The sequence below is a fragment of the Sminthopsis crassicaudata genome, chromosome 2 (genome assembly GCF_048593235.1).
Source record: "Sminthopsis crassicaudata isolate SCR6 chromosome 2, ASM4859323v1, whole genome shotgun sequence".
NCBI classification, from domain to species: domain Eukaryota; kingdom Metazoa; phylum Chordata; class Mammalia; order Dasyuromorphia; family Dasyuridae; genus Sminthopsis; species Sminthopsis crassicaudata.
This window is the reverse complement of record NC_133618.1, coordinates 35,756,470-35,764,217: the sequence shown is the minus strand read 5'-3', so window position 1 is coordinate 35,764,217 and position 7,748 is coordinate 35,756,470. Positions and strand designations below refer to the sequence as shown.

General features: G+C 37.7%; 1 long non-coding RNA gene across 1 annotated transcript in view; it reads left to right on the top strand.

Annotated features, from left to right (window-relative positions):
- Positions 1 to 2,641: 2,641 nt before the first annotated feature.
- The window catches only part of LOC141554139 (uncharacterized), a 56,709-nt gene continuing 51,602 nt past the window's right edge, over positions 2,642 to 7,748 (top strand). Inside the window, exon 1 of the long non-coding RNA XR_012485784.1 lies at positions 2,642 to 2,735. This is a non-coding gene — a long non-coding RNA (uncharacterized LOC141554139). The remainder of the gene's footprint in view (positions 2,736 to 7,748) is intronic.

Here is a 7,748-nt window from a genome sequence, read left to right as displayed (position 1 = left end):
AGAATAGAGAACTCTCAAGTATTTTGAACAAGACATAATTAAGTTTTTTTTCTCCACATGTAGTATACAGACAAATTATCCGGACTGCCTCAGGATAGGTCTTTCAGGCCTCAGAGAAAGAGACTGAGATGGACTAATCCCTATGTTGCTTTAGTTTCCATGCAATGGTGCAATAGCCACATTTTAAATTTCATTTTGTTTGAAATTCCTGAATGAAGAGATATTTGTAACCTTCCCTCCCATTCCTCTTTCCCCTTCCAAACTTTCCTATTACTCTCCATCCATACAATCTCCCAGGATAATAAGTTGAGTGCCATCCTTGACTCCTCTCTCACACTTATATGAAAAAATAACCTTTTTGCCAAGTCTTATCATTTTTACTTTCAAAATGGCTCCCTTATAAATGAACTGCTCTTCATATAGCTAAGCTCCAGCATAGGTGAAATAATTACTTCTAAGAATAGATTATGCATCACAGTTTTACATGATTAATATTGCTTAGAGATAACTAGTTGGAACAACAGGTCAAATACTGCGCCTGGAATCAGAAATTCAAGTTCATTTTCAGATACTTATTAGCATTGTGACCCTAGACAAGTAACTTAACCTATCTATCTCAGGTTCTTCCCAATGTAAAATGGAGATGCAATGACACTTACCTCCTAGGTGAGTGTGAGGATGAAACAAAATAATTTTTGTATGATAACATCACTGGTCCTTCTCATTTTTAGGAGCAGGTGGTGATCTCTATTGGATCAGGAATTAAGCTAATGATGCAGGATTCCAGGCAAGATGTGGCTGTCTGCCAAGCTATCAAGGAAACCCTCAGAGGCTATGGTTCCAAGGATATGAGACCAAGGGGGATTTGGGATTTGGGATCAGGAACTGTCCTCTATGCAAACTGAGCTAAACTATCAACCTAGAGACTGGAATAATGGGAGTATGTGTTTAGTTATGAGTGTGTACAAGACAGAGGAAGAGAGAAGATGAAGCCCTCTGTGCTATTTATATATTAATATATCTTTGAAGTCAATATTTCTTTGGAAAACCTGCCTGTTAATGGCTAATGAAACTGAATGGAAAAGACTCTCATAGGTCATAACATCACTAAGACTAGAGCTAAAGGCTGAGAAAATATAGAGACCCAGCTTCCCTTCAGAATACCAGAGATCCCTCACCTTCAGTGTTAAGTCACTGGGTACCAGGGGTATAGAAATTCTATTGGGAAATCACTTAGCACAGTACCTGGCACATAGTAGGTGCTCCACAAAGGCTTGTTTTATTCCCAAGGCACCCACTGCTTACTTCATGGATTACATCAGCTTCTCTTTTCCTCCTCCCAATTTATGATTTTTGGCCACTGGAGCCAAGCAGAACACGTCACACATCTCTATTGGGATAAACTATGAAGTGCTTAAATGTTGCCCAATGAATGTTCTACAGCCCAAGCTTCCATGGTTCCAGTGCTGTTCACCAAACAGGGACTGCAATTCTCTCCACTTCCTGACTCTTTCTCTGGCTGCCTTCCAGACTTTCTTGATTCCTCCTAAAATAGGGCACTTAGAACTGGGGTAGAAGCAAAGTATTTGCAATTCACAATGGAATTTGTTCCCTTTAATTATGTAGCTAATAACTCAGCCATGTCTGACAACCATTCAGGCACTAAAGTGGTCTTACTAAAGTGCAAGTCTAATTTCCTCACCATCCCCTTCTTTCCCCAAATAAATAAAAGCCACTGGCTCTCAATTATCTCCAAAAGCAAATACAACACACTCTCTTTGGCATTCAAAGCTCTTCATACACGAGGGCACTGATTATATTTATCATTAACCATTCTGTTTCTCCAGTCTTGGGGAATAAAGTTCCTTCGGTGTCTTATGTTATGTTACCCATGTTGTCAGAAGTGTGAAGTGTTTATTTTTGACAAACTGCTTTTTCACCTTTTTTTTCAAATTCTTTGCTACAACCTAGGTCTTGCTGACCTGAGGATGCCATAGGGATAAATTTAAAAAACAAAAGAAAGCAATAAAATTATAAGAAAATATTCTTGAAATGGAGTTTGTTCTTGGAGGTTTTTTGGGGAGAAATGATAAGAACAGCAACAACAATAATAACATTTACACAGTGCTTTAATATTTGAAAGCTGTTTCAAGAATATTAACTCTTTTAATCTACACAAGCAGAATGTGAATTAGGTGCTATATTTATCCCCAATTTAGAGATGAGGAAGTTTAACTAGTAAATGTTGGAGGCTGTGTTTGAATTCAGAGCTTCCTGATTCTGGGTTCAATGTGTTATCCACTGCACTCCCTGGATATCCCTAGTCAGTGTTGGTTGACAAGGGATGATTTCAAAACAATGGAAACCATCCTGCCTGGGGGCACATATTTCATCTGTCAATGCAGCCTCATTGTTCTTCTCAATACCCAGCAGTGCAGTAGCTCCAATCCTGCAGCAGGGAAGAAAAATATGACCTGGAAACTGGGAGGGGGGATGGCAAAAGGGTTGGAGGCAGGGGCCAGGGTCTGTCTGTGGGATAATGACACTCAGTGTTTGTGTGCTGAAGACAAGGATTGACTATGTGCAAGTGGACAGAGACAGGGCACAGTGATAGGGAGAAGCAATGGGGGACAGCTGCTGAGCACAACCAAGACTCTCCCCCAGTGAACTCTGAGGGGCCTAGAAAAGAGCAAGGATGGAGAGAAGCTGGTCTAGCCCTTGGGGGCAAGATATTGGTAAAGCCTGTTGGTGTTTCTGCAGATGTGACTGCAGACTGTCGGGGAGTGCCATGGTCTAGGGGAGAGAAATTTCCTTTCACTTTTATATCAGATTCTAGATTGGGAATCATGTGACATTAGGTGTCCTTTTTTCTTTGCTCCTTTCCTACTTTTTGAAGTCAATCGGGGTTATATGATTTTCCCAGGGTCACATGATAAATTTGTATCACATTTGAACTCCAGTCCTCCTGACTACAATTTGATAGTTCTCCAGCTTGGCCACAATATTCCGTTGATTTTCTTTTTTTAGGGTCTTTTTCAATGAATTCTTTCAATGCCTATTTTACCTTCTGGTTCTATTATCTCTGGACATTTCTCTTTGATGATTTCCTGTAAAATAGAATCTAGGCTCTTTTTTTCATCATAATTTTCGGGGAAGTCCAATAATCCTCAGATTATCTCTCCTAGATCTATTTTCCAGGTCTGTCAATTTTCCCAGTAAATATTTGACGTTATTCTCCAACTTTTCATTTTTTTTGGTTTTGCTTGACTGATTCTTGGTGTCTCAATGAATCATTCATTTCTATTTGTTCAGTCCTGATTTTTAATGAGTTATTTTCTTCATTCGCTTTTTTACTTCATTTTGAATGTGTCCAATTGAGTTTTTAAATGAGTTATTTTGCTCTATTGAATTTTTTTCCATTTCACTAATTTTGTTTTTTAGTGAATTATTTTCTTTTTCCAATTCACAAATCCAACTTTTTGGGAATTCTTTATCTTTTCTAATTCACAGATCCTACTTTCCTGTGATTTTTTTAACCTTTTCCTATTCACAAATTTTGTTTCCCTGCACTTCCTTTTGTCCAATTCAAATTTCAGGATGTTGTTATTCTCTAACATAGCTTCTCTTTCCTTTGTCCATTTTTCTTCTAACTCTCTTTTCAGGTCTTTAATAGTCTCTTCTAGAAGAGAGTTATGTGTTGGGGGCCAGGTATCATTCCCCTTTAGGGTATTATCTGGAGACTATCTGCTGTTAGCCTCCTTGGGGTTGGAAACTCTCTCTTTTTCTGTATAGAAGCTGTCAATAGTTCTCTTCATTTGTTTACTAATTTTTAAAAACCTATGGGATCTGCCTTCAGGGTAAGGAGGTTACCAGCTTCCTCAAAATACAGGGATAGGATGGATTGCAGCTGTCTTGTGAACAGGCTGCAAAGTTAAGAGGGAGCTCTGGGAGAGAGTTTCCCCCCCCTCACCGGAAGTGACTCAGAGGTGGTTAGCAGGGCTGAGCTGTGGGAGTGCTGGTGAAGATTTTCCATTCTGTGGCCTAGCAACTGCCCTGAGGCTAGAGGCTGAACAGTGAAAGTGTCACAATCCCAGGCTAAAACCCCTTGTGGGCCTGTGGATATTAGCAGCTGACCAGCAAAAAGCCCCAAGCACAGACTGGAAGTGTCTCTGACCGGGGCAGCACAGCCGCTGCTGTGGAAATTCTACTACTTCAAGACAAACTCCCCACTGTGTGGATTAGAGGCTGTCCTAGGCTGTGTCCCCTGCTGTGCAAGTTCTTAATTGCCCCAAGGAAAAGCCCTGGATAGCAGAGGGCAGCTGCTTATTAGTGCTGTGATTTGTGTTAAGTCACTTCCTGTTTGGGGTAGTTATAGGTTCTGGCATTTTTTTGTTTGTTTGTTTGTTTTTGAAAGTGGCTTTGATTTCTCTGCTGATCTGCTGTTTTGCAAGCAGAGAGAACAATGCCAGATTCCTCTGTCTCCTTAGCTTTTCTAACCCTAGAGGCCTCCCCAGCTCATTTGGCGAAATATGCTAGCCTTTAGTCTAATTCTGTCTGTGCTGATCTATTTCTCCACCCCTCAGGACTGACCTTTTCTGACAAAATTCCATATTCTCTTTGGCTGGTAAGTTGTGCTTCTGATCTTTGTGGTTTTTACCAGTCCAGCACTATTTTTGAGGCTGAGTTAAATAGTTGGTATTGAGGGTAACAGGGAGCTTAGAAATTCGCATGTATCTTCTCCGCCATCTTGGCTCCACCCCAGCTTAAGTCTAAAGTAAGCTTCTCTACATCTTTCCCATTCTGCTCACCTTTATGTGGTTTGGTACAAGGCAAGTCACACCTTCATCCTTGTCACATCCCTTTTGATGGTTGAAGGTAGTTTCTACATGGCCCATGTTGGTCCTTCTCCCAGGCTCAGCCTCCCTGGCTCCTTCAGACAACCTTCTCGTCTCTAGGCATCTGGCCTTTTCCCCATCCTGGCTGCCTCTCTCTGTCTCAGCTACCTTCAGGCCATTCTCCAACAGGGCACCCAGGAAGGAAAACAGGATTCCAGGAGAGCTCTGATCAGGGCAAATCTAGAACAGCTTGGGACCTAAGAGGGAGTTACTGATCTCTTGACAGAGAAGGGATAGACACAAAGGACATAGCCCTATATTTTAGGCATGGCTTCTCTGCAAATTCAGTTTGTCGGACTTTCATTTGTGGTTTCACTAAGGCTGAACACCAGGAAAGCATCACAGTCTGTCATATATTGACTGGCGTCTGGGTCTTTTAGCTCTGCAGATGTTAACTCAGCCATGCATGGCCATGTTATGAGAAAAAGGTAAAATAGTATGCTTCAATCTGGATTCAGGTTCCATAGTTCTCTCTCTATGTTATAACATTTTCCAGGGTGATTCTTTTATAATTGTCTTGGATCAATTTTTTGCTGAGAAGATTTATGTCTATGAAATTTGATCATTGCCAAATGTTGTTGTTATTTTGGACAATGTTCTCCTGGTTCTGCTGATTTCACCTAGCATCAGTTCATATATGTCCTTGCAGGTTTTCTGTCATCTGTCAGCACAACAGTGCTCTTATGGCATAACAATATTTTATTCCACTCATATACCAAAATTTGTTCAGCCATTCTACAATTAATGAACATCTCAACTTCTAATTCTTGCTATCATAAAATTTTTTTCACATCCTCTCCAAAATATACCAACCATCTTTTCTATCATATCAGCCAACCTATTATTTTGCATTTCTCTAATCAATAATGTCAGACCATTTCTTGTTTTGACATAGCTTTAATTTCGTTACCTGAAAATTATCTTTTTTTAACAATTTATTAATTTATCAATTGGGGAATAACTTGCATTCTTATAAATTTGACTCATCTTTATATTTTTGAAGTGAGGACTTTTTCAGACACACTGGCAGCAAAAATTGTTTCCCCAATTTTGGCTTTCCTTTTAATTTTGATTGCCTTGGCTTTGTGCAAATCTTTTAAAATTTAATGCAATCAAAATTATCCATTTGGCTTTTCATAATGTTCCCTATCTCTTGTTTGCTTATAATTTTTTTTCCTTTCTCCACAGATCTGACACATAAATAATAGTTTATTGCACTTCTAATTTGTTTATGAAATCATCCTTTATGTTGAAATCCTATACTTATTTTGATCTATTCTCAGTATATTCTGTAAAATGGTGGGCTTTGTCTAGTTTCTGCTGCACTATTTTCTAGTTTTCCCAGAAATTTTCTTAATAGTGAGTTTGGGGTTTATCAAACAGTAGATTACTATAGTCATTGATTATTATGAATTGTTCCACCTATTCCACTGATCCACCACTCTATTTCTTAGCCATTACCAAAAAGTGATGATGTCCTGCTTTACAATATAGTTTTAGATATGGTACAGCTAGACAATCTTGCTTTGAATTTTCTTGAATACTTTCCTTGATATTTTTGACTTTTTATTTTTCCAGATAAGTTTTTTGTTAATATTTTTTCTAACACTATAAAGTATTTTTTTGATAATTTGATAAGATGGCACTGAAGAAAATTAATTAGTTAAATAATAATAAATTAATTTACCTAGAATTGTCGCTTTCTTTATATTAGCTCAGCCTATCTATGAACAATTGATAATTTCCCATTTATTTGATTAAAGAAGAGAAAGGGACCTGTATGTGCCAAAATGTTTGTGGCAGCCCTTTTCATAGTGGTTAGAAACTGGAAAATGAATGGATGTCCATCAATTGGAGAATGGTTGGGTAAATTATGGTATATGAATGTTACGGAATATTATTGTTCTGTAAGAAATTACCAACAGGAGGAATACAGAGAGGCTTGGAGAGACTTATATCAACTGATGCTGAGTGAAACGAGTAGAACTAGGGGATCATTATACATTTCAACAATGATACTGTATGAGGATGTATTCTGATGGAAGTGGATATCTTCAACATAGAGAAGAGATAATCCAATTCCAATTGATCAATGAAGGACAGAATCAGCTATACCCAGAAAAGGAACACTGGGAAATGAGTGTAAACTGTGAGCATTTTTTTCTTTGTTTGTTTTTCTTCCTAGGTTATTTTTACCTTCCAAATACAATTCTTCCTTTGCAACAACCACAACAACAAAATTCGGTTCTGCACATATATATTGTACCTAGGATATACTATAAGATATTTAATATGTATGGGAATGCCTGCCATCTAGGGGAGGGGGTGGAGGGAAGGAGGGGAAAAATTAGGAACAGAAAGGAGTACAAGAGATAATGTTGTAAAAAAAATTACCTATGCATATGTACTGTCAAAAAATGTTATAATTATAAAAATTAATAAAAAAAAAGAGAAAAAAATTCCCACTTATTTGGATCTGACTTTATTTGTGTCAAAATGTTTTGTAATAATAAAATTCCTGGATTTTTCTTGGCTTGTAGACTCACAAATATTCTGTATTGTCTATAATCAATTTAAATGGAATTTCTCTTTCTATATCTTGCTGCTGGACTTTTTTGGTAATATATAGAAAGCCAATAATTTATATAGGTTTATTTTATATCTTGCAACATTGCTAAAATTATTGAGTATTTTTTAAATTGTTCTCTAGGATTCTCTAAGCATACCATAATATCATATACAATGAGTGATATAGTGATAATAACAGAATTTCCTAATTCCTTCAATTTCTTTTTCTTTTCTTATTGCTAAAGTTAATACTTTCAGCACTACATTGAATAACAGTGGTGATAA